This window comes from Sus scrofa, chromosome 6 (assembly GCF_054392235.1).
Source record: "Sus scrofa isolate SSC_HxYL_T2T_F1_AM1 chromosome 6, Sscrofa_HxYL_maternal_Yorkshire_Landrace_v2.0, whole genome shotgun sequence".
NCBI classification, from domain to species: Eukaryota; Metazoa; Chordata; class Mammalia; order Artiodactyla; family Suidae; genus Sus; species Sus scrofa.
In genome coordinates this window covers 136,939,025-136,965,382 of record NC_139388.1, presented here as the reverse complement: position 1 = coordinate 136,965,382, position 26,358 = coordinate 136,939,025, and the positions used below count along the sequence as shown (strand labels likewise).

The 26,358-nt window shown below is 34.6% G+C and overlaps 1 long non-coding RNA gene across 1 annotated transcript; it reads right to left on the bottom strand.

Annotated features, from left to right (window-relative positions):
• Positions 1–15,911: 15,911 nt before the first annotated feature.
• On the bottom strand, positions 15,912–25,890 carry LOC102158855 (uncharacterized). The gene is made up of 2 exons (XR_014805169.1): positions 25,650–25,890; positions 15,912–17,456 (listed from the first exon to the last, which is right to left on the bottom strand). It is a non-coding gene; the product is annotated as an uncharacterized LOC102158855 (long non-coding RNA).
• Positions 25,891–26,358: the final 468 nt, after the last annotated feature.

The following is a 26,358-nucleotide window of genomic DNA, read 5'->3' as shown; positions in this document are numbered from 1 at the left end:
GTAATTCCTTTTATCTTGTTCTTTTGTGACTGTATTAATTTATGTCCAGTATAAACTCGAGCAAATAAGACCTATTAAATAGTTGGTCGTCTCTGGTTATAGTTGTCTCTATAGAAGACTCTTCCAGAAAAGGTATTGCCATACCATTTATGTGGCCTTTCAATTATCTGACAAACTGAACTTCTCAGTCATCATTCATGTCATCTCCACACTTTCATAAACTTTTCTGAGATGTGACCTTATATTGTACAATGAATTTCTACTAAATAAGGGCTAAATTATTGCATAAATATTATATTTAGAAAAACCAGTCAAAATTCTTTGTAACAGCCTTCTTATAAAGTGTCTTAAACTTCTGACATTCATGTATCTTGTTTCTAAACTCCCTAATTATTTTTCACATACAAAAATACATTGTCCCCAAAGTATTGATTCAACTCCTTAATAATGTAAATGTTATTATTAAAATACACTATGGCTTATAACACAGTTCTTTACAAACCTTGGTCTTAGACAAGGTATTTCAGAATAAAATCCAAACTTGATTAGAAAACCTTGGTTTGAGTTTTGATTTCCTCTTCAGTCTCAACTCTCAGGCTTCTTCTTGAACTACATTCTGTTCATTGCCAGAAGGTACTATGTGACTTCTCACTTCCAGGGAGAAGGGTGCTTTCTCTATCCTACCCCAGTCACTTCCTCACACACATCTTCACTTGACTGGTTCTACCACACTCCATCTAAGCTGATAAAGCACTTTCACCACAAGAAGGACATTAACCTTAAAAACATGGATTAGTCCCCACCAAATATATCAATAGAGAATGATATAATGAGTCTCCTTATAACTGTCAACTAGATAAATGGTTACCATTCAGCCATTCTTCATAGCATATATTTTATCACTGATTGTATAGTGTACATTACCCCTGACTCTAATTTCAATGGTAAGTAGAACCAAGTCTGTCTAATTTACTATTAATGCCTATTGCCTAGCCTGCCCGGTGTCTTGTACAGGGGATCTTTTCTAAATACTTAATGAATTTAGAGCCTTACAGCCTCAATAGGAACAGCCTACAGAACATATTATTGATATGATTAATATTCAAAACAATATACAGTTGACTAACCAGCTTTAATCAATGATTGATTTATATTATTTATTCACTTGAAATGATTTAAGTATATATGCACATTTGTGTGCCTGTGTATGTGTGTGTGTGTTCACACTTACTCAAATACAAACATATATGCATTTGAGAGAGGAGGAAAATTATCTCAAAAATACATACAATCATTAAATATATATCAAATTATTAAATATATACTATAGTATATATATTGATATCACTTACCTAAAAGATATCTAAAATCATTGAAGTACATGAGTCAGGAAAGAAAGCAATATGCTAAGGATGTAGCTAATATAGATACTTTAAAGGAACACCATAAATTAGTGCTAAGCTTCTTAAAACCCAAAGCACAAAGTTGTTGCAAATGATATATAATTCTAATAATCAGAAAGAATTACTACAGTTTTTCAAGAAAGACAACTTTGGAAGAGGTGGGGGAAACAAACTATAAATGTGATTTAGCTCACAAAGTTATACAGAAATATTTGAGATTATAATTAATAGTATTTTCAAAATCATGTATGATTATTACTATTGCCTTTCAATCAAAGTCAATTATATATATTTAGAATATTATATAAACTCCCATATCCATGATATATACATTTCCCTTTGAACTAAGAATAAAGGAGGTGAATTAAAAAAAACAGATTTTAATTTTGAATAAATTAAGGGATTACATATTTATTTAAATATATAGATTATTCTATATGATTTTTAATAGTATTGGACAGTTCCATGAGTCACATATTTTAGGTTTTGATCTCTCTGATTAACTTGTCGATAAGAATCACTCTAATTACCCAAGACTGATAATTGGCATTCAAAGAGGTAGCAGAATGCACCTGCCACCCTGACCACTGCTGACCTTCACCATGAATTAACTGAAAAATCCATGTCAGGCAGCTAATTGAATGAAGCTGTTGACTTGTAAATGGTAATGGTTATGATTAGTGTGTAACATACTACATAACAGTAATGATGTAATCTGGGTCTCCACAGACCTCGAATTGAAGTCAAAGGAGTCATATTCTAATGAAAGGCTTACTAAATGACAATAAGAAAACATTAAAAGGACAGACAGAGATCCCTTGTTCCTATCTCCAAAAAGGGAAATTTTCAATCGGATTTGAAAGGTTCGCGGGTATTACCCTGCCCCTTGTACTTGATAGCTTGTTAAGGTAGATAGGCCTGTCAGCACTCCTTTCATTTAGGTCTGAGGAGTTATTCTTCATTTGCAGCAGGGAGTGAGGAGTCAAATTGGCACTGCTGACTGCTGCCTTTCATAGCAGCCGGTGAATTGCAGGTTTCAATGAGGTGCATGCTGAGCATGGCATGTGTATGTGTAGTGGCTTACCAGTTACTTTTTGTTGCATGTTTTCAGAGCTATTACAGTAATGAGATTAGTGATGCACAAGCTGATCATGCTTTCTTTAGACATTACACTTTGTATACAAGTGACAAATATGAAGTGAGCAGCCAGAAAATGTCATTTGATAAGAAAACATGATGTGCGGGTGTTCTGGCTAAGCACACACTGTGTGCAGGATGGAAGCGCTTTTGTGGACTAGATGAATCCTGCTGAGCTCTCAGCCTTAGTCCTCTCAGATGAAAAAAAGAAAGCTTGTCCTGTGTGAAATTTGCTCCTGACTGCAGAGTCTATCCCATGCTTGTTAGAATATGACATCTTATAAATATCCTCAACAAGTCACGTTGCTAAACCTCTAAATGAGAAAAATGAAGTCTCTGATAGCAAATGTGTCAGCCCAATGACCAGCTTATTCATGAGCAGAAATTGAACATGTGTCCAGAAATGCAAAGTGAGGCTTTGGAATGTGCTGCCAGTCCAGGATATTCTAAATGTGGTTTGTGCTTCTGTATTTCAAGAGTATCCTGTGGTGTGTAAATGGGTGTATTTCTGGTATTCCTTTCCATAGATTCATATATTTACTGCGTAAATGATACTTGAAGTTAATGGTGACTAGGAAACAGCTTAATGTAACTCCAGAGCAGATCTGAGAAATGGCATCGGTCTAGCAATAAGAGCTATTAGAATGGTCACAGATTTGCATCACAGATGCTACATTAACCTTGCAAGTGCATCAACTAATTCCATAAAGCCTGGTGTGTTTATACTGTACCCTGTCAGTAGGTTTGCAAGCTGTCTGCAATAAAACCGAAGTCATGGTCTGGGACTATTAGGGGTGCAGCATATGTCTACTGTGTGTAACCAGCGTGAAAGGTAGATGGAATGTTCTCTTTCTTCCATAGGTACAAAAGTTAGGTTAAGAAATATGCTTTCAGTATAAGTAGAGCTATTGATAAACAAGGTAATTCAAGATCTTAAATTAGAGTATTAGGAATATGCATAACGAGCAAAAACTGGAAAGGAACATTATGATTAAAGAAAATATCATGAGGTCAATGGTAATTTTGTCAACTTATGATGCCAAACTTTGTCTTTTATGGTAATGTTTTTACTACATGAGTTTGAATTTGTATTAAATGTCTTTGAATTTAATAACTGGCACACAATTCAAACTAGAGATTTATGCAGTATCTGAAACTGTAAAAGAGGAAGGAAAGAAAGGACATGGCCTGAAAATCATCTTAAAATATTGTTTGAAAATAACTTCCTGGAATTTATACATGGTATTGTAATTATTGATTCTAACCCAATGAATGCAGCAGATTTTGAAAATAAGAGGCTTCCTTACTTCTCTAATTAAGGTAACTGGGTGAGGCTTACATGAAAAATTATGAATGTACAAAATTTTTATTCTAGCACAGTGTTACCATTTAATCAAGGACACTGAAAAGTAAGATGTTTTCCGCTAAAAAAAAGTCAGTACTTTACTTTTTAAAATGTTAAAGTTTATGAGGTCCTTAAATACTATCTACACTGATCTTACCTCATTTTTTTTTCTTTGTTTTGAATTCATACAACATATTTCTATACTCGAGCACATACATATATATATGCATGTATATTTAAAGTTATTGCTCTTTAGGTTAAAGTTGTATATATATTTGTGTGTATGCTTCCAACAACACATACAACAGTGTCAACATACTTAACCTAATACTTCAAAAATGTCAGTTTCGTCATTATAGCAGATATGTATCAACATTTCCAAACAAATCCTAGAAAAATCAAGCTGACCACCTTATGCATAAGATAGTTATTCAAAGCTTTATGATGATTTTCAATATTATAGACCAATACGACATATACTGACTTAGATGTCTGGCAAGAAAACATTATGCTAATTATCCACAGATTTAGGTCTTTCTAAATATCTCTAAAACAGAGAGAGACCACAAATGCAGTTTTAAATTGCAAAAATATATTTACTATTGCATTTAACACATAAAATTTAGCATCATTTTAAGCTCCAACTATTATAACACACACAAAGAAAAAGTCAATATATATTTAAGCCTGATTAGTTATTACTAACTCTGATTTACCTAAGAATTTCAGAAACCTGCTTATGCATTCCTGGATAATATACACCTTATCTGAGCTGCAGTTTATCTTGTATAGAATAATGCATTAAAAAAATGAAAGAACTACCAGCTATATATTCTAATTTGCAGTTTTCTTTTTTGTCAGTATCTTGTTACATTCTTAACAGTTTTGATTGATGGGAAGAATGCACATAGAAAAGGTCACCGAAAACAATTATAAATATGCAATGGGGGGTAGGAAGTACTGAAAATCCAAAAGACATTTTTAAATAAAGTGTGGTATTATAAAGTTTATTTAACTTTAAGTCACTTAAGTTAAAAAAAAGAAAACCAGTTTTTTTTAATGTATAATCAGACTTAAATCTAACCAGAGTAAGAAAACAGTAAATACCACAAAATTTGAAATTTCACTATCCAAACACACTTATCTTCTTATACTCCATTTCCCTTGGCAGATTAATTCAAACTTAAGGTCCATCAAGAGAATAATAATTTTTATATTAAATTTTGGAATGAAAAGCAAGATATTTTTGTGAGGATTACTTTGAGGAAAATACCTTATTTATGAAAAAATTGATAGAAAAACTGATATAAAGTAATATTCAAAATGTATAAAAGCCTACCATGTTAGGAATGATTTTTTTTTTTTTCTTTTTAGGGCAGCACCTGTGGTATATGGAAGTTCCCAGGCTAGAGGTCAAATCAGAGCTGGCGCTGCAGCTGCTGGCCTACACCACGGCCACAGAAAAGTGGGGAGCTGCATCTGCGACCTTAACCACAGCTTACTGCAACGGCCAGATCCTTAACCCACTGAGAGAGGACAGGGATTGAACCTTCATCTTCATGGACACTAGTTGGGTTCGGAACAATGGGAACACCCATGAATGATTTTAAAAATATACTGTGGAAAATACTTGCATAAAAATCTTCAAAATTTTTTCCACTTTTTAGTTGGAAACCTTTAAAAAAAATTGAGTGAATAAAAATAATTTCACTCAGCGAAGTTTTTGTGTCTTCATAGTTGCTTGTATTATTAATTTAATTTGTTAGAATTTTATGCACTGAGAATGAAAACATCAGACATTCTTCAGAACACATGAATGTAAAACATTAGGAAACATTAAGAAGTCATAGAAGAGTTAAGTCATCACCACGCACCTAATCAAAAGAACAAGGAACCACGAATCATGTCTAGGGCCTGGCTGTCACAATACCATTGGCATGGGGGAGAAAGCTGTGCTGATGTATTTTAGCGACCAAATTTTTAAATGAGAACTATCTGGCCCATCACAGATATTTGGTTCTATTTCAGATCATTCATGACAAAGGCAGTAATGCTAGTAAAAGACTGTCCACTGACAGGCTCAGTGACTACCCCAGCCTTGCTCAGTAATTGTTATAATCAATTTAAATTGAACTATATACATACATCTAATGATCTAAGTTTTATGGAAATGTGTCTGTAATGCCAAAGAATCAAAAGAGTATAATAATAGTTTTCAAGTGGGTAGATTTCAAGGTAAAAAAACTAGAAATGTCAGGTGATTACACTTAAAATTTTTAATTTGAAGTAACTGAAAACTGTGTGAAATATTATTAACTGATCTTTTTTAAGGTTAGCAATCTGTTTGCATATAATCAAAATAAAAGAAGTTTTTTTTTTTGATGAAGCAAATCAGTCAAATGGGTCATCTCCTAATTGACTGAAAATAGATATTTCATTTAATTTTCCAAAACTACAGAAACTATGTGACTGCATCTATTTGTTGCCAATCATAGATTTTTAAAAAAAATCAAAATAATCAGGAATCTAAAAGAATGATACAAATGATCTTATGTACAAAACAGAAACAGACTCACAAACTAAAAACAAACTTACAGTTAGCAAAGGGGACACAGATGGGGGAAGAATGGATTAGGAGGTTGGGATTACCATACACACATTGCTATATATATAAAATAGATAATCAACAAGGACCTGCTGTATAGCACAGGGAGCCCTACTCAATATTCTGTGATAAATTGTGAATCAACTATACTTCAATAAAACTTTAAAATATGGGGAAAAATAATCAGGCAATTGCCTATATTTTGGAAATACCTAAATTCATGACAGGAATAATTCATTCTTATTTCTAAAAATAATAGTATTATTAAAAAGGTATAATAAATATTCTATTCTTCCATATTTTGTTTAAAAGTTCAATCTGTTTAATACACATTAAAAATTTTGGGAAAAATCATTTTCTATTCTTTCAATGGCAACTGGTTTTTAAACTTCCTTTTTCCTATTTTCTCCATTATTGTGATGTATTGGGTGGCATTTCAGACTCTGTAAGACTTTTTGTTGGTTAATTTTAAACTGTCCTTAACTGAAGTTTATTACCTATAATATTTTCATTTAATCTCATCTGTGTTTTATATTTATACATTTTTCTCCATTTTCTGAGAACATACTATACTCAGCACTACATTGTGGATAACAACTTCAAAGAAAATCATCAGCTCATTGTAACTAGAATGTTATATTTAAAGTTCAATGCGTGACTACAAATAATCACTATGATTTTATTTTCACCAATATATAAGTACATAGGATTTTTATATAATATTGGTCTAACTTGAAGTAAAACACATCTAATGTGCTGTTCTGGTTTTTGTTTTCCTTTTGCTTTTTATTATTTTTCTTGTTATTAATTTAGATTATAAAGCTACTTTATATATAAAGAACTCTTCTGTAAATTCTATTTACTATACTATCTCATTTGGATCTCTTACTAAACTAACAATTTTTTTTTGCTTTTGCTTTTCTGAATGCAGACATATGAGCTACCATTCAATTCACAAATTTGGAAAAAAATGTATTTTATGTATTTAATCAAGGTACCTAAAACTGAAAAGTTTCTTTTGGTTTGGGCCGTATCTTGCAAATTGGTTTGTCATAGCAAAATCCTAAAATAGGTATCCTTTCATGCCTACTTTCTTTTTCTTTGACTACTATCTTCAGCCTGCCATTGAGGTAAACATAATGAATTATTTTTAAATACTTATGTTATGGGATGTTAACAAAATGAAATAGGGCATTGCTCCCAAAAAGTGAGGGTGGGGGGAGGGAGAAAGAAAAAGAAACTTCTCTACAATGCTGCTTGCAAGGCTTTATCTTTATGACACTAACGATAATCCCCTGTGTAATTAACTGTAGAGTGGTTATGCATGCAGCATGCAGCCCATGACAAGCCTCATAGAAAATACATCAGTATTAGCCACAGGTGAATTCGTTTAGAAAGATTAATGACTGCACCTGAATTTTAATGTCTGAAAAGGGATGGAACGCTGAATCCTTAATTAAAAAGTTGAATGACTGGTATGGTTTGTTTAACATCACAAATTTCAACGGGAGGGTTTTGTATTCAAATGAAGTATGCAAAAGGAAATTTTCCTTAGAAAGTGGTGAAGTAAGGGTGAAAAGCAAAAATGTTTTATGTGCTTTATTTTATGTAAATCGATACATGGATCAGTTGCTTTGATATGGATCAAATGTGGCGTAATTATGGCTCTTTTCTGTTTACAGGGAATGTGAAGCAAAGAATTCTTACAGAACAGGAGCCAGCATTACCTTCAACTAAGAGAAAGTTCGAGTAGCAGGGGCAGTAAATCTGATGAGTGATCTTATTCTTTCCTTAATGGGAAGCAGTTTCTTCTTCATTATTATTTTACAAAGTTTTTAATGAAAAGTAACCTTGAAAAACAACTTGGCAGCACCATTCCCAGTAGAGTTTTAACTCTGCTTTGCAAATTCTTTTACCGAGTATGTTAAAGCTTGTCATAGGAAAATTTTTCAATGACAATTTTAATCTCCTGTTTTAGGACCTAGAAGGGGCAAGGAGAAAAATGATTTGGGCATGCTTCTACCTGGAAGATGAAGGAAGCAACTCAGATTATCATTTGTCCTGGGAGTAAGAATTGCTAAAAGTAAATCTCTTAGACAAGAATGATGTAAAGTATTAGTTTGGCCACTGTACCTACAACTTTTAAAATATTATTTTTCAATTACTCATAGGAAAAGTTTAATACGTTCTGGAACGTTAGCTAAATCTGATTTGGAAAAAGAGAGAGAGAAGAAAAGGGAAAAAATGGAAATGAAAAGGGGAAAAATAGAAAAAGGTATGCAAAGAAAAAAATGACATTGATCTATCCAGAGTTGAAAATTGACATATTTAGCATAGATGCATAACCAAATTACTTTTTATTTTAAAAACTTAGTTTTTATTGCCATGATATAGGACTTACAAAAAAAAAATCCAAACAAGAATGTATCTGGTAATTTTATACTAATATATTTTATACAGTTGTCTGAGTTTTCTGTTTGTTCTTTGCTTAAAATGGGAATTCCACTGAAATTTTAGTTTAGAAGATATCAAAGCCCATGTAAAATTCCTTTGCCTTTTTATTTTCTAGGTCAGAATGCTGCTCACATCCATGGCAAAGTAGATTTTAATGCTCCTTAGCTTCACACACTGCCTGCTGTACCACTTTCTCTGCCAAGTAAAAGCATGGCTTTTAGTTCTTTCTGCTTTCCAAGGGAACACATTTTTAATGAAATGTCATTTAGGAGTATTTGTTACTTCCTGTAAAAGCTTCTTTCATGGTTTTGTGTGTGTGTGAAAAAAAAAAAAAAAAAAAAAAACCAAAAAAAACAGCCTCTTAAAATGTATTTGTAACTGTTCCCAGTACTCAGAACCTTGGGTGGGGGGGGGGACGGGACAGACTCAAGGTCTCACAGATGTATCAGATGTTTTCAATAATGGATTGAAAACGCATGTGTTCCACGTACTGCTCATGTCTCTGAGATTATTATAAAGCAAGTTTATCATTGCTGATTTCCATTACTTATAATTACCTGGGCCACAGCTGAGACAACGTTATTGGCACATGAACTGAAAATATTTTGCAGAGATTGGATTTAGTTTTAAAGTAAACACTGACATCTTAGCATAAAGCCAAAACTGAAGTGTAAAGAAATGCTCATGCTTTGGCAGCTCTTGTCTGCTGATATCAGTTAATCCATTAGGAGTCAATCTGTGGGATAAGGTTTGAGGGGGCTTAAGGGTTGGTATCGTTAATACCAGTTAAAATAATTTACAAAGGTGTCCATTAAACCTGTCAGCAAAGTGTTGACGGAAAAAAAGAGGTTGAGTCTGGATGTGCCCAGAACTGTTCACATTAAATGTCAGTTAATAATGTCTGTCACAATTTTAGTAAGTAAATGTCTGAAAGCACAGTATTAGAGTTTCCTCTCAATTATATAGCTAAAATCTTTACCCAAACTTACTTCAATCCTCACCACTAAAGTTTAAGCGTAGTCTCAATGGGTTTATAAGCATTGCTGGGAGAGTTCTTGTAATTTTCTCAAACTCCAGGGGGTCATAATCACTCCTAAACAAATTAAATCAGAAAGAATAAACCAATTTCAAACTTCGCAAAAAAGAAAGGATTAAAACCAAAAAATATTTAAAGTTTCCTCTTAAATATTTTATTGCTATTAATTTAAAACAATCATTCAGAGTGACTGTTAAAGGGGAAATCGTTTAAAGAAAATGATGTTACTCGCTAAAAGACTGTATTTGGATGAAAATGTGAAATGGGACAAAAAAATTCACACTCATAAGTAAGCCTGCATATTTACACACACACACACACACACACACACACACACACATAATTTCTTCTAAAGATTTGTCCCAAATTCACTAAGTCCTGATAACTTTAAAAGGTAGAATATAACTCTTGTGATAACATGGTAAATTCTCACATCTGTGGCATCTTACACTGTTCACAAACCTACCTTAGTAGATAGAATTTCAACCACTTTCCTTGATGAATGAAAGGATAAATAGCATGTTTCCATGTGGGTCTTCCTCCCTCTCTCTCTCCCCAAAGTTCAAAACTAATTTTTGGCACTGCATACTAACACATACATTGCTTCTAAACATAGTTTAGAGATCTCCTAATACGTATAGTCTAACTAGAAGTTATACCTATATATTTTGATAAAATAATTTAAATATATACATACACACACCTGTATAGTTGTTTTTTAGAAATATAGTATAATCACAGCAAATTGTCAGTTTAACCCTGTAAAAATGAGAACAGCACTAGGGAACCAATACTCTTATGTACTTTTTATTAAGACAGTCAGTCACTAGGTTACAGGCTTTAAATGCTCTCTTATTTTGACCTGAAGATATGTTTGAGATGGGTATTGTATTATCCCCATTTTGTACATTTAAAAAAACTTGAGGTGTAATGGCTATTTTAAACTTCAAGCACTATGCTGTTAAAAATACAAAAACTTTTTTAAAAATGCCGATTGCTCACTATATTTAACTCTCTATCATTGGCTTTATTAAGAGTTATTTGTCTTTACTCCAGGATTCTAGAATTTTTTCCTGAAGTTTGTTTGGAGATGTATTATTCAATTCGTAGACAAACCTCTGGCAGCAAATTCACAAGTAAGCAATTGTAGAAAACGGTAACTTCTTCCTGGGCTTCATGGTGATAGAATTGGACACAAAGTTTGCAAAGCTTAAAAAGCCATCCTCTAGGGCTGCACCCTGAAGATAACAGTAGACATTGGCAACATTTATGGAAACAAAGACACTCATGAAAGTAATCAACTATCACCTATTTTAAATTTAACACACATCAAGTTTTTCTGTTTTTGGTGTGAGCTTTCTTTAAGTAGATTATGACACACATTTCACTTTCTGTTAAGCTTTCATTCTGTTTCACTTCAAGCCTCTTTCTTTTCTCACTCCTAGTCTCAAGTCCTCAGAGAGCCAGGAAAAATATGTAAATGACACTTCTCTTCTTGTGGAAGGATTCCTTTTCATTGCATACTTTGCATATAAGTAAAATGAAAGTCATTTAATAATTTAAAAATAAGGCACATGACTTTTTTTTTTTTACAGAAAAAAGCTTAAGATACAATATAGTAAAAGTTAATTGTAGAATCTAAGTAGTGAGCTTGTGGGTGCTTACTGCAGAATACTTTCAACTTTTCTGTACATTTGAAATTTTTTGTAATAAAATGTTGGGTGGTGGGAGGTTTACATACAATTAAGTAGAGTTTAGAAATTACACACTAAACTACTAACAGCAGTTATTGTGAAGAGTAGGAATTAATAAAGGATTTCACTTCCTCTGAATTGTTTTTATTTTATGCAAAAGCTTGCATTATCTACTAGGAAAAATTATTTCCATTTTGTATGTAAAATAAGATTTGCATAAAAATTATCAGTTAAAGAAAACAAACAAACAAAAAAATGGATCACTGCACTGCTTTAAAATTCTCTACTTTTTGATGGAGAGTGAAAAGAAAAAGGATGTATTCATGTTGGAGAAGTTCTTTCTCCATGTGGATTGTGCCAGAGGTTTTTACTTTTAAAATTTCATTAAAATCCAAATAATAGAAAATTCTAAGAACAGTCACAAATAGAATATGTTGACACTCTTATGTGCATTGTTGGAAGTATACACACAAATATATAAATATTTTTCCCCTGTCTTCAAATTGCATATTAGTTGGAATGACAAAACCAATGTAATAGAAGAGAATTTAAAATCAAACTCTGATTAAACAGAAATTCAGAGAAAGGGACTTGAGTAGAGTGATCAGGCAGAATTAACACATTTGATGAAAACTACAGGAGAGAAAGGAAAATCTGGGGATTGAAAGAGACCCCCCCAAACATGTAGACTAATTATACACACACACACACACACACACACACACATACATATGTATATATATCCTATTTATATCAGGCTTATACAGCCTGAGCAATTTTAACCCATTTTTATAATATAACATGAGACCTCGCACATATCACTTATTCTTCAAGCTGTGATTTTCAGTTGTTGTGTGGAATTCCATCACATCAGTATATCTATTTTATCAGTCTCATTTTGCAATGGTCATTTTGTTAGCATTTACTAGTATTCTGAGTAATGTTGAAGAATATCCTTATATTAAATATATTGATTTTTTTGTATAGCTAAATGCACCACTATTTTCCTTAATTTTTTGTTCTTCCTCCGCTTTTGAAGTCTGGGATAATACATGATTTTTATATCATAAATGAGGTATAGCAACAGGTGCTCTGATTTAAGGAAAAGTCACATATGAAAATCAATTTCTGCAAGAGATAAAACTGTGAACAAATTCTTCGTTTTTTACAAATGGTTTCCCACAAGGTCTCTAGCTGCAAATATGCTTAAAATATACTTGTATTTACAATATTTTAACTTATGTGCTTTAGCGCATAAATTTCTGTTGATATGTGCATAGAGTGTGTTTCACTATAACTTAGATACATTATTTAGAAGTAAAAGTAATTGATACAGATGCCACAAATTTTATTTTTAAGTACTTTTAAAGCTGATTTTATTAAGAATAAGCAGCATATTCCACATCAACATTATGCTGAAAATTATTTGACTACTGTCCACAGATAGACTCTTTGTATCAAGCATATCAGTAATTCAGATATTAAGATTTGAGGATAAAATAAATGATTCTTATAAATGCAGAGACTGAATAAATTTTTCCAGGATGAATATGCTATATTGGCACCAGGCTTTCTCTGGTACTGTAAGTATTTGGTTTCCTTTAAAGGTTTCACATTTTTCCAAATGTAGCTGTATGAAAAAGCTAAAGTATAGAACTTCCTATGGAACCATTTGTCATTTACCTTCATTTACTGTGTTTACTATCCTCTGTGTATTGCTAAACTTCACTTTTAATGGGAGAAAATAGGCCTTAAAAGGGAAGCAGTATTTTACTGCTGAGCAAGAAACTATTTGTATTCCTCTTTCAAAGCCTGCCTAGAAGCATGTAGAATGCCTCTTGACCAAAAGAGATGGTATGAATATTCATGTGTTTTATGAATCACAGAGTTGAGACCGTATGGTTTTCCCATTTATCAATTACTGGTTTAGGATTATCCAGCCGAAGAGTTGAACTGATTAACAACGCTCTTTTTGTTTGCTCCGTGTTGAGGTGAAACAGCCCCATGACAACTGTATTATTTCTTGCCTCTTCAGCTGTCCACACTTGTGCAATAAGCTTAACATCCTGTCAGGTTTCATCATGTAGCCTCTTTATTACCATGTTGTGAGAATTTGTATAGTTGTAAATCAGAATGACTTTTTAAAGTTTAATTTCTCATTGCAGTAAAGACCCCACGGTTACTACGCCTAACAAGCATGGCTAATCACGCCCATCATAAGTGAGCTCAGGTATGCTTGGCATCTGACTGGAAAATTAAAGTTTTAAAAGTTAATGCCACTGGCAGTTGAGAAAAGCAGCTGCAGTGGTACAATAGAATTGTTGTAGAGAAGCTGGAATAATTCACACAAACTCACCTTGATTGACTAAGTATATTTTTTTGTTTGTTTGTTTGGGTTTACATTTCTTTTCATTCTCTTTTCCTCTGAACTTCTATCTCAGTTCCTATTTAAACTGTCACTAGATTTCTTTTAATACTACTCAAAAAATTGGGGGGGGGGAGGAGTTAATTTTTTAGTAGCTTGAGAACTCTGCTTTTGAGAACTTTAAATTCTAAACTTTTTGAAAAAAAGAGGCTTGATCCTTCTTTCCTTCTTTCAAGCTCTCTCTGTCACTCTCTCTCAATCCCTTCACCACCCCCTTCACCACCTCTGTGCTTCATTAGTATGCAATGATACAATTTAATGGGATGGTGTGAAATAGCCAAAGCCTAAAAGGGGCTTTCTTGAACATATTCTTGCTTTAAATGCTGAAGTAGCAATTTCTTTTTCAAGAGAACAATGAACCTGCTCATCCAGTGTTTAGCAGCTTGGACTTAAATCCAAACTTTTCTTTTTGCACTGTTACATATTGATTCCCGCTTGATCCCTCTTCCTGTTTCTTTGTGGTTTCCTTTGCTGTGTTTGACTAGGATAGCCTATCTCAGTCTGTGTGCGTATCAACATCCCCATGCTTTGTTCTCTTCTCTGGTGATGGACAGCCAGTTTCAAATCTATAGAAGACTACTTTTTAATATATATATTTTGAACTATTTCTAACATTCCACGATTATTGTGAATATGAAGGAAATCTGGCTGCCCCTACAATCTGCTGAATAACGCAGGGCAGTCTGAATTAGCTGGCATTTAGTTCTTTCTTCTGTACACAACTTTTATTGCTAACTTATTTGAAAAGGAGCCAGGGAGAAGAGAACTAGCCAGCACTTTAGTGGTGTAGAGCTAATACCTTTACCCTAGTGTGGGAGAATCAAATTTTCTCTGTGTATCTGGGGCTACACAAAAGACAAGTTAGCACCTTCTAGCACTTAGGAATCCCTCAAATGGCCTTTGCTAATAGAGTCTCTGAGTGATTGAATCACTTCCCCTACAAAAACAAAACTGAAGGAAGAAAAATAAAATAAAACTGCATATTCTAAGTAGATGTAAAAGAAGTCTATAGTTTGAGAAAACAAATTAAATCTCTTTTGGGGGAAAAAATCCATTTGCCACTAGGACTCTATCATATCAAGAGAGACTGTATCAGTACTGTTGAATTTCTTCTCTCTCAGATCCAAGCACATCATTCTGCACAGAGTGCCAGGCTTTGGCTTTCTGGGATTCTGAAAATTTGGTTTGTAGAGCAATGAACAGTGTCAAATTCTTTGTTCAACATTCTGAAAACCAAGTCTCACATTGTGAATTCTGTTTTCTGATTTCTAAATCCTGAGTATTGCATGCAAAATACATGTGGGGTGGAGATTAGAAAGATTTTGTTGGTATAAGTTTTTACTCCCTTTAAAGCATGTGCTTTATTCAATGAGTGTGACTCAAGTATACCCATGCTCATTTTGGGGTGAGTTAGATTGTTTGATTTACATTTTATCAAATATACTTTCAACATTATACATGGAGTTCCCGTCATGGCGCAGTGGTTAACGAATCCGACTAGGAACCATGAGCTTGGGGGTTCGGTCCCTGCCCTTGCTCAGTGGGTTAACGATCCGGCGTTGTCGTGAGCTGTGGTGTAGGTTGCAGATGCGGCTCGGATCCTGCGTTGCTATGGCTCTGGCGTAGGCCAGTGACTACAGCTCCGATTAGACCCCTAGCCTGGGAACCTCCATATGCCGCAGAAGCGGCCCAAGAAATGGCAAAAAGACAAAAAAAAAAAAAACAACCTTATACATACTCTAAAGTCTAGCACTGCATTTCATTTCTGATTTAGATTTTGTGTCTTCTAGATCACTACATGGCAAAAAAAAAAAAAAGGATTAGATCTTTATTAACAAAATAGTGAATAAAACATAAAGGCAGATTAATGAACATGTAAGAAAGAGAAAAATAAAGAGTCTTCAATGTTGAGCTTGATTTTTAACAAGGTTGATTTCTCAGTTATTCTAGTGTTCTTCCTCTTCATACACTTTTCTATTTCCTTTCCATATTACAGTTAAATATAGAAATATCAAAAGCAAGTATCTTGCATTTCTACATTGCCACCTTTATAACTCAAAGTCTTGCTTATTACAGTCATTCTTTCAGATGTTTAGGCTGAAAAGTAATGTAAAACATGCTTATAGTTTTCAGCATGATGATTACAACTTCAGAGCAAACTGCATTCAGCAAACAGTGGAAAAATTAGCTGAAGACTTAAATTCACTAATATGTGCAACTTAAACAGTAAATAACAGCAAACATAAAATCAACCTGAAGCATGAAACTAAATCTCTTAAAAATATTAAATATATCATCTCCATTTATATAAATGGAGTATTAACTCCCCTTTTAAACAGACTATTTTTAGAGTATGTTTAAGTTCAAAGCAAAATTGAGCAGAAAGTACAGAGAGTTTCCTTAGACCCCCTTACCTCCACATACTCACAGCTTCCCCCAGTATCAAGATTGCACACCAGAATGGCACATTTCTTTTAGTTACCTTTGTATTTGTTAGTGAAAATAGACAACTCTCAGGTGTTGAATTCATTGACACTAGGTATGAAACCCACCAGGGCTCTGTGGGTTTCATATCTACAAGCCTTTCTGTGTCCCCCATTTCTTGTTTTTAGGGAATAAGTTTCAGCCTCCATGACCTTCCCTGAGTTCCAAAGGGAAGGTTCAAACAGTTGCTAATCAGGGAAGGGAGGGGATGCAGAGACCAGAGAGGAGCCATCAAGAGACCATGGTGCAGCCTTTGGGCAGGGTCCTGGTCCCTCCTCAAAGAATATAGATAATATCTTTGAGTTATACCAAACCATTGAACACCAGCTTTGAAAATAATGCAAGCTTGCCTCTACCCTGTTCCTTATCTGTGACTCTACTTTTTAACTCCCAAAACTATAAAACCACCTCCCAATATCTCCTAAGGGGGACACAGTGGCATTGGCCTGCTGTGGCCCTCTTTGCATGGCAAAGCAATAAAGCTATTTTTTTCTTCTTTGCCCCAAACTCTGTCTGTGTGTTTCTATTTGGCACTGGTGAGCAGAGGCTGAGTTACAACAACAGGTTAAAAAAAAAATCCCATTTTTAGCTCAATTTCAAGCCTTGCTGAGGTGTATTATTCCAAGAGACAAATAGACAAATAATACTTTGAGTGCTGTTGCATCTATGATACTAAATGTATCTGAGGACATACTGTGTTCCCTGCATGACACAGAGGAGTGATAAAAGTAACAACTTGAAAAGGAGTCAGTAGAAGCACTGGTTGGTTTGTAGATGTAAATTGACAAATGCCTCACCAGGGATTAACGCCAAGGGTACAGAACAGCCCTCTTTGAGACTTCGCCTCCTTCTACTATTTGCAGTTGCTTCTTCCTGTGGGTGGACACAATTCCAGATGTAATCATTCAATACCCAAGCCCAGCTTCCTCAATCTGCCTCCTAGCAGGACTATTAAAATTGAAGCTTGACAGAGAAATTAAAATAGTGGGTGTCATAACACCCTAGGAAGAAATAAACATTTAAGCCAAACAAACCCCAGCATATAAGAGCAACAAAATAAAGAGCAGAGACTTAAAACAGACTAAGCCATTGGAAAGAGATGGTAATTAGAAATTATACCTTTTTGAATAGCCTGGTGTTTTTTTTTCAGGCTATTATAAGATTATAAACATGTTTTGTCTGTGAAGTCAAATGGATCTTTCTAACAGCAATTCCAGTATGAATGCCATACCAATTCTGGGCATTAAATACACTGTGCTGAAGGCATTTGCTAAGCCCATGAATCAGTAAGATATCTATCCTCTTTGGCCATCCAGGTCTTGAATATTAAATAGGAAAGTCTTAAAAACCTTGGTTCCATAAGCTTTCATTATATTAGAGACAGATGTATTTTTTAATGAATCAGGACTATGAGTATTGATTTTATCAAAGAGTTCTGGGAACATTAACAGAAAAGAGATTCTCATGACATCATGTCCCTCAACATAATGTGTGCATACAATCCATGCAGGCCATGTATATTTTATAAAATTATTGATGAGAAAAAGGAATCCCTTTAAACCCTTACTCTTTAAATGATGTTTCTCCACCATCCTCTTATCTTGTTGCTTTGAGGCTTTTCTAAGTGGTTGATGGTTCCTGTATCTACAGCTCTTCCACCGGCATTTCCTCTGCTTCAAGAATTGTCCTAAAGTTTGCAGTCAGTCCTCTTCGCAATTTCCCCCAATGCATTTGCCTCTATACCCCTTCCCATCTTACCCTAATTCTACAAACCACTTACAAACAATTGTTGTTTAAGAGTCAAGCATTCACAGTGCACTTGCTTTGCAGGAAAATTGGTAGTGAATTAAAAAAGGAGATGCCATCATCAAATTACTGTAACACTTATGTATGCAACTTTTAATTTCAAGGCCAGCAATGTACAGCCAAAAAAAGATTGTTTGCTTTTTTAAAATTTTTGAGACCACTTTATCATTGCTCAATATTTATTGAGAGCCAGTGGCATTTAAATCAATTCTTATGACAATAACTTATTTCTATCCATTTTTGTCTTAATGATTTTATAAACATTTTGAATAAACAACTCGTTTGTGTATCAACTCTGACTCACAAAAAAATGCTGTACAAATATTTATTCTATGAATGAATGAGGAAAAGACTTCCATTTGCCATTTGGAGCTTTCTTTTCACAAATAAAGTATTTAATGAAAAACGTATGGAAAAGCATTCACAAATCTGTATGTACACATACCACAAAATACTCAGTTGTTACTATTTCTTTAAGCATCAGATCTACTTCTTCTCAGTGTTTGCAAGACATAGCAAGTCTTTTATATTGGCATAATGTTGTTAAAAAATAAAAGGCTGTAGATAAGGAAAAGGAGTCTTTTTTTAATAACTGTGCTCTGACAGAAAGACGGGATTGGTGGTTTCAATCTATGGGCTACACAATTGGAGGCAGACAGTTACTTAGGGCATGTTACATGTGGTTTGAACAACTAAGAATAGTTATGTTTAAAGCATAGATATCAATGTCTTAAAAGCCACTCGCGGGATAGACAACAGCTTCTTCTTTAAGCACTTAATTTTTTTTGTCTCAAAATTAATATTTTATTATTCCTTGGAGCACTTGACATGGTGTTTATGGTTTGAAGATGTACAGCAACCACCATACAAACTAATATTAAACCGTGTCTTCAAAACCCATAGAGAGAAGGTGCTGCAACTAAATGCTTTAGCACATAACTGAAGTAATTAACTATAGTAGACAGATTTAATGCCATGAGGGTTTATTTTAACCAAGGACAAAGGTAGAGAGGGGCAGGGCAGGAGATGAAATGGATACAGTGGGAAAGTAAAAAATTAAATAAATGTCAGTGTTTCCCATCTCAGGAACAGTGGCTCCCTGCTACTTTCTGAACTATTATGTTCAAAGCTGTTGATTTAGGCTCCTGCTGGTAAACATGCTTTTTTATAACCTCAACTCATCCATATTTCACACAAGAGACTTCATAAAAGAGACAGATTTATAATTTTCTGTCACTGAATTCAAGATTACCAATTATTTCTTTATTGAAAATTTTGCATCCTTTACTAGACTAGGTATTCATAGCTTTATAGACCTTTTCTTTTTTTCTCAGTCACTCAATTTAGATTTATGAAGCCTAGGAGTTTTCTCCTGCAGCAACTCACAAAAACATTCTACTTCAAATTCACAGTGCCTCAATCAATGTAATTATTGCCAGGAACAAGCTGCAAGTTTTAGAATTTATTATTTGCTTTAATAATTCTATATCCTTGGATTATGTAATGATTTTGCATGAATGGAAAATAAGGATTTTTGAGGACAGAATACATGGCAATATTTAAAGATCCCTTTGTAGATTAATTGGACATTCATATTTAGAAATTTAACTTCTCTCTGTGTACAATCCAAGATTTAAAACTTTCCAAACCATATCAATAGCACACTTTCAGAACACGAATTAAGTTGAAGTTTGCAGAAATAGCAAGGAATTTCAACTCAAATTTATTTTACAATGAGACTGCAAAAATGAGGATAGGAAAGTTTTTGAAATATGGGTGATATTTTGAGCCTGAGAGCTGAAAGTCAGTGCCCACACAAAAAAGAAAGACATGTCATCGTATCTTCTACAGGTGCTGTGCTCTGTCCTGTTGATATAGTGTTTTCCCTCTGGTACAGTACTGAAATGTGTAGAATCTGTGGGGGTGTTAGAAAAATATAGTGCAGCAAATTTCCTGTAGTATAGTATAACAAATGGTTAAAACTCCTAAAATATGTCTTAAAGAATCTGGTATTTCTTACAGGGCTAATAATCCTATTTTACCTGACTGCTGATCCCAAAAGAAGAGACTCAGGGTTATCACACACTTTGGCTTTTGAAGACTAGAAAAAGGAACCCCCAGCTTAGAAGCGATGGAGCACCTTTCTTGTCAGGGCATATGGCCCAAGCAGCAATGAAGAGGAGGCTGAATTTCATCCCTCCCACAACCAGGCACTTAGTATGGACCTTGTACAGCCACTTGCTACAGCTCCTAATTAAATCCCAGGGAGTTCAACAGTAAGGGCTGGCACAGAAAGTGAGACCCAGATACTTTTACTTTCCAGATATCTCACCTGCATCATTCCTTATGAACACCTCCACTGTACACTTATCCCTCAGAAGTAGAATATTCAATAAAGGTTTGCAGAATAAATGAATAAAACAAAAGTAGGTGTCTATAAAGATGAGGAGCCATGGATTACTCCCTAAGAAAAAAATTATTTGGATCTAATGCTCTGTGACTAGATAAATACTTTTATCTACACTATATGTGCATGTTTATAGTGTATATTATCTTCTTTTGATCTTCACAATAACTCTGGAGATAGAGTGCAATATTTTTATCCAAATTTTCACATTAAGGAATAGTAGTTCAGAGAGGTCAAATGGCTTGCCTAAAGCTATGTAGCAAGTTAGGGAGCAACACAAGCAGAACTCATCTTCTGAATGCAAAAAAGAGACAGTGAGTACTACTGAAATTCACATGCAAGAAACAGAGTATAGTGGATTTTGAGAAGTTTTTTTTTGTCTTTTGTCTATTTAGGGCCGCACCATGACATATGCAGGTTCCCAGGTTAGGGGTTGAACTGGAGCTGTAGCTACTGACCTACACCACAGCCATAGCAACTCAGGATCCAAGCTGTGTCTGGGACCTACACCACAGCTCGTGGCAACGCCAGATCCTTAACCACTGAGCAAGGCCAGGGATCAAACCCACATCCTCATGGATGCTAGTCGGGCTCATTAACCCCTGATCCACGATGGGAACTCCTGGGTTTTGAGATTTTATTGAATAAAATCTGAATATTGATGGATAGGAAAATCAATGGAAAATATGGAGAGATCTTCCATACCTGTCCTGGTAGATTTTTTTTTTTAACCTTTCAGGCATTTAAAAAATATGCAATGACTCATATAAACTTTAACATGTCTCTCAATTTGTTTTGTTTGTCAATATGTGTATGTGAGGGTGTCTGTATAATTTCATATTGGATGCAGGAATAGCTCTGACCTCCGCTAAAATTCTAAGAAGGATACAAGGATAAGATATTTTTGAGGAAAATTGCTAATAAAGATTATTGTAAGAAAGTTTATAAATAATATTATAGAATCCCTTCTGATCATTCTCATAGATAGGTAAGTCTTCATAGGACTCGCTTCCAAAATCAAAAGACAAAAGAGTATCACATGTAAATGGTTCCTACGTAAGTCACTTTGTTCTCTTGTCTTTGTCTAGAATTTTTAAAATTATACGAAAATCCAAGGTTAGGCTAGGGGGCCAATAGCCAACATATTTTCTTAAAATGTCATGAAATGCAAAAGTTAAAATTCTTGAGATTCTAGAGGTAGTGCAAGAATTGTAAATATTCTGTTTTATGAGTAAAATAGGTATACTATATGTAGTGTTGAACAAGTCACATTGCAAATGAGTTGAAACTGTGCAATTCTGAGTTTTTGTTTATCCTCAAGGGTATATTGTTTTTATATTTTAAAAACATAAATGTAACAAAGTACAGTATCAGAGGCCCTTTATAGGGTCACATTTAATGGTACAAACTCCAAGTTGCTATAATATCAAAAACACAGTGTAACTTGAAAATAGAAAAAAGAAAAACAGAGAAAGAAAAAAAAAAAAAAACGCATTCATGTAAAATATTTTGGCTTACAGTATCCTAAATAAGGCAGAAAAAAAATCGTTGGACTGTAACATTCACATATTATTTATGAACATAGTAACAAGAAGATCTGGGTTTTACAAAACCCTTCTTGGTCCATTAATTTTTCATCAGCATTTTTTTCCTTTATCCTCTAAATAATACATTTAAAAGAGGAGATGTATAATCAGTGAAATTTTCAAGATTCATTTTGATAGAAATAAAATCATGTAAACTTGCTTATATTTTCTAAAGGTGAACCACACCATATTATATTCTAGCTTCACTTTATGCATTGATTTTATTCCTTGTTGGTATGCCTCCCTTTAAAGAAACAATTTTGCATGAACTTCTAAAGGATAAAATATTTACATCTCAAATTTCACCTGTTTTCATGGCTTAAGAATATGCAGCAATTTTTAAGTACTTTGAAATGAGACACATAATAATGCAAAATGAACAATGAAAGAGAAAACTGGGTAGTAAGAGTTAAAAATATCAATAGATTAAGAACTCCCTGGTTTTTACCACTACATTTTCATATTTCTTTTTTAGAAGAAATCTGCTTTTACTTTCTTTCTCTTTTTCATAAGATTTAAGAAATCCTCCCAAGATTTTGAAAGCTCCTTTTGGGGGCTTTCCATAATGACAGCTGCAGGCTGTTACTTCAGGTGACTGAAATCTTTTTCATAGAAGTCAGTTGAAATTATGCTTTCAGTAATCATACTAAACATACTCTGAGAATAGAGAGAGCAAATAAATATGTATAGGATCAATTTTTACATTCAATTAAATATTTGCATTTTACTCCAATAATTAACATGAGGATGAAAATGAACTTAAGAAGCACATTATACATGTTGATATAGCCTGCATTACCTTACTAGGGTTAAAATATTATCATTATGCCTGATATGCACATGTGAAAGCAGATCCTAGGAATGAAGCATTTATAGTAAACATCCATATGTTTTAGTAAACACAATTGCACACTTTCCAGAGTAAGCAAATGTGCGAATTCCTTAAATGGTACTGAAGAATTAAAATAGTCACTCTTTTTATATCTTTTATATCCCTAAAAGAAAAAAAAAAAAAAAAAACCAAAACACTAAGAACACTAAATAGCATGCATTGAGACTGTAACAAAATAATGTTAAAAATAGTAACAACAAGAACCTATTTGGAGACATAAACACACACACACTAAGCCTACCATTTTAGGCACTATTATTCTCATACTTTGCAGAAGGCTAACCTTAAGACAGAGAAGCATTTTAGTAATACTCTAGTGATAATTGACATTGTAGAACTTAAGATCTAGTCTTAAGAACTAGTCAAGTACAATAAACTTAACCATTACATAGTATTTACCAATGTGAGCTACAGGGCACTTTTCTAAGTACTTTCCACATATTGATTTCATATAATCTACCTTATTTGGTTGATTTGATTATGGTCTTCATTTTATTGATAAGGAAACTGAGTGATTAAGTAACTGTGAGAAAGGTCACATAGCTAGGAAATGGCAGCAGAAATTTAAATGTAGCCATTCTAGCTCTGATGTGTATTAACCACGCTTTGGCTTAGATGTAGTTTCATTAGCTTAAATGGTTAAAAATTGATCTGATTCTGATAATCCTCAAAGTCTTAATTTATAAATATCTGAAAACATTAGAGGTCAGAGACTTCTTTTTGCCATGCTTCTCTCTCTGGAGGAATATTGGGGTTTCCATATGCAATAAGAACGGTGGCCTCCTCCCCTCTTTCAGTTAAGGACTCTGAATTAGGGTCCTGAGGCCATTCATAGTTTTAGGACTTCATGACCTCATGACTTTGGGGAAAAATTTTGTCTTTCCTTAAATGTTTACATCTTGGGTAGCTGCCTCTAGGTAAGGGAAATGCTTTTAGGCTCTCTGTTAGCTTGTCTCATCAAGAAAGAAACCATAGGAAACAAGTGTTATACTGTGTATGAAAACAGTACCATGAAGATTAATGAATTTATCAGAAAAATCATAGGAAATAAACATTGATTAAAGCAAGAAAAAAGGAACTATATAAACTCAACTGCTTTGCAAGTTTACTCTCAGTGTCCTTCTAGACCTGTTGCATTCCTAGGCTGGGAATCAGAGGGAAGAGAAATCAGGCAGAATTTCAGGAATGTACTGTCAGGGCTCTAGCTGCACCATCTCCAACCCCACATTGAACACAACCTTCAGGTTACAGGCCATTTTCAACTCTTCACCTGCTAAGACTTAGGTTCAGGGAGTATCATGAAACCAAGCACTTGGAGTATTGCTGTGACTCATTTTCCATAAATGTGACTCAATTTCTCAAAGCTTTAGGAACCAAATCTCTCAGTCTCTTGCCTGTTTTCTGATCCAAAGCAAAGAGTCAGAAAAGGAGGGAAACGGCTTTTTTAAATTAGCGACCAAGTGTCTTAAAACTTACCATCAGAGCCCAATCTCTTTGTCCGTGGGATAGGTTTCATTTACAACTTCTGACTTATCATTTTAGGAATGCATTTTACAACTAGCCTCATAACTCCTAGCCTTGGTTCCTGATAGAATCATTTCACAAAACCCCAAAACTTCTCTTTCTTTACTGAAATTCTATAATGCCTTGCACACCTTTTACATTCATTAAAATAGGTTATTAAATTTTTAACAGCTGCCCAATTTTTACCAGCAGCGAGGGATGTTTCACCAGTAGGTGAGCCTCTACACAAGAATAGCACTATGTGTTACATGGACAACTATTGACACAGGCTTATTCACTTGTGCACAAATTTGATTGAGTTCACACTGTGCTTCTTATTTAAAACCTTGTCTATATTTTTAGCCTTCCTAGTTAGTAAAACACCTACTTAGTTATAACCACTGGTCTTTGCTATCACCATCCCATTACTACTTATAAATTGACCTTAGTGACTAAGTCATATGGGTAGGGTTGGGGATGGGGAGGCAGGTGGGGTATCTGACAATCCAGGACGCAGAATAAGAATTAATAACGTTAGGAGAAAGCCATGGTCTGATTTCCTCTCCAAGAGGACATAGCAAGGCTGTGGGAAAAATGGTACCCGGAAGTAATGACAAAGTACTGAAATGCTGTTTCCTTTTTTGACCTCTGCCCTCATCTCTTCCCTCCCTGTCCCCTTTAAAATCCGTTGTTGTGTTGTACCTAATAAAATGTGAAAATATTGTGCAAATGTTAATAATAATAATCTTTTGTACATAAGGACTTAGGGGAAAACAATCTCCATTCTCATTTCTTTGTTATGCACATTACCGGGCCACAGCCGATCCGGCCAGGGAATTTTTTTCACTTTTGCCCTGTATGTCTTCACTGACCTGTTAGGGACCAGAGTCTCTCTCCAACAAGGGTTCTTCGGCCTGCCCTGCCGTCACTTGCACCAATAGAACAGGGTGGCGTTGAGTTTCCAAGCAAAGGAGAGTTTCATTTGTTGATCAAAGAACGAAGGAGGCACCAGCTAGAGCTCTTACATTAAGGACCAAGTGTCTTACAACTTAGCATCAGGTTGTGGGCAGCGGCCATTGTTCAGGGTTCTCCTCAGGGAGGAGGGGGCAGAGTGCTCAGAGGCAGACGCATGCGCACTGCTCACACCCCGTCCCAGTGCGCCGTGCATCTTTACGCATGCCCATCACCGCAATTTGGAATTGAGGTGCTGTTCCGCAGCGCTTCTGCACACGTCCAGTCCGCTGAGGTGTCAACTAAGGTGCCTTCGCCACCATTTCGCAGAAGGCACTCCGGCTGAAGGACCCAGAGCCAGGTCTCCACACGCCGTATCCTATGAGCAAGTGAAACGACTAAACACAAAGGAAAAAAGGTTAGATTTTATTTTATTACCCAGATCCTCTATTTTTTTCTTTTGCGTTTTAGGGCCGCAGGTGTGGCATACGGAAGTTCCCAGGCTAGGGATCGAATCAGAGCTACCCTTGCCAGCCTATATCATAGCCAGAGCAACACAGGATCCAGGCTGTTTTTGCGAACTACACACCACAGCTCATGGCAATGCCGGAATGATTGTTGTTGTTGTTG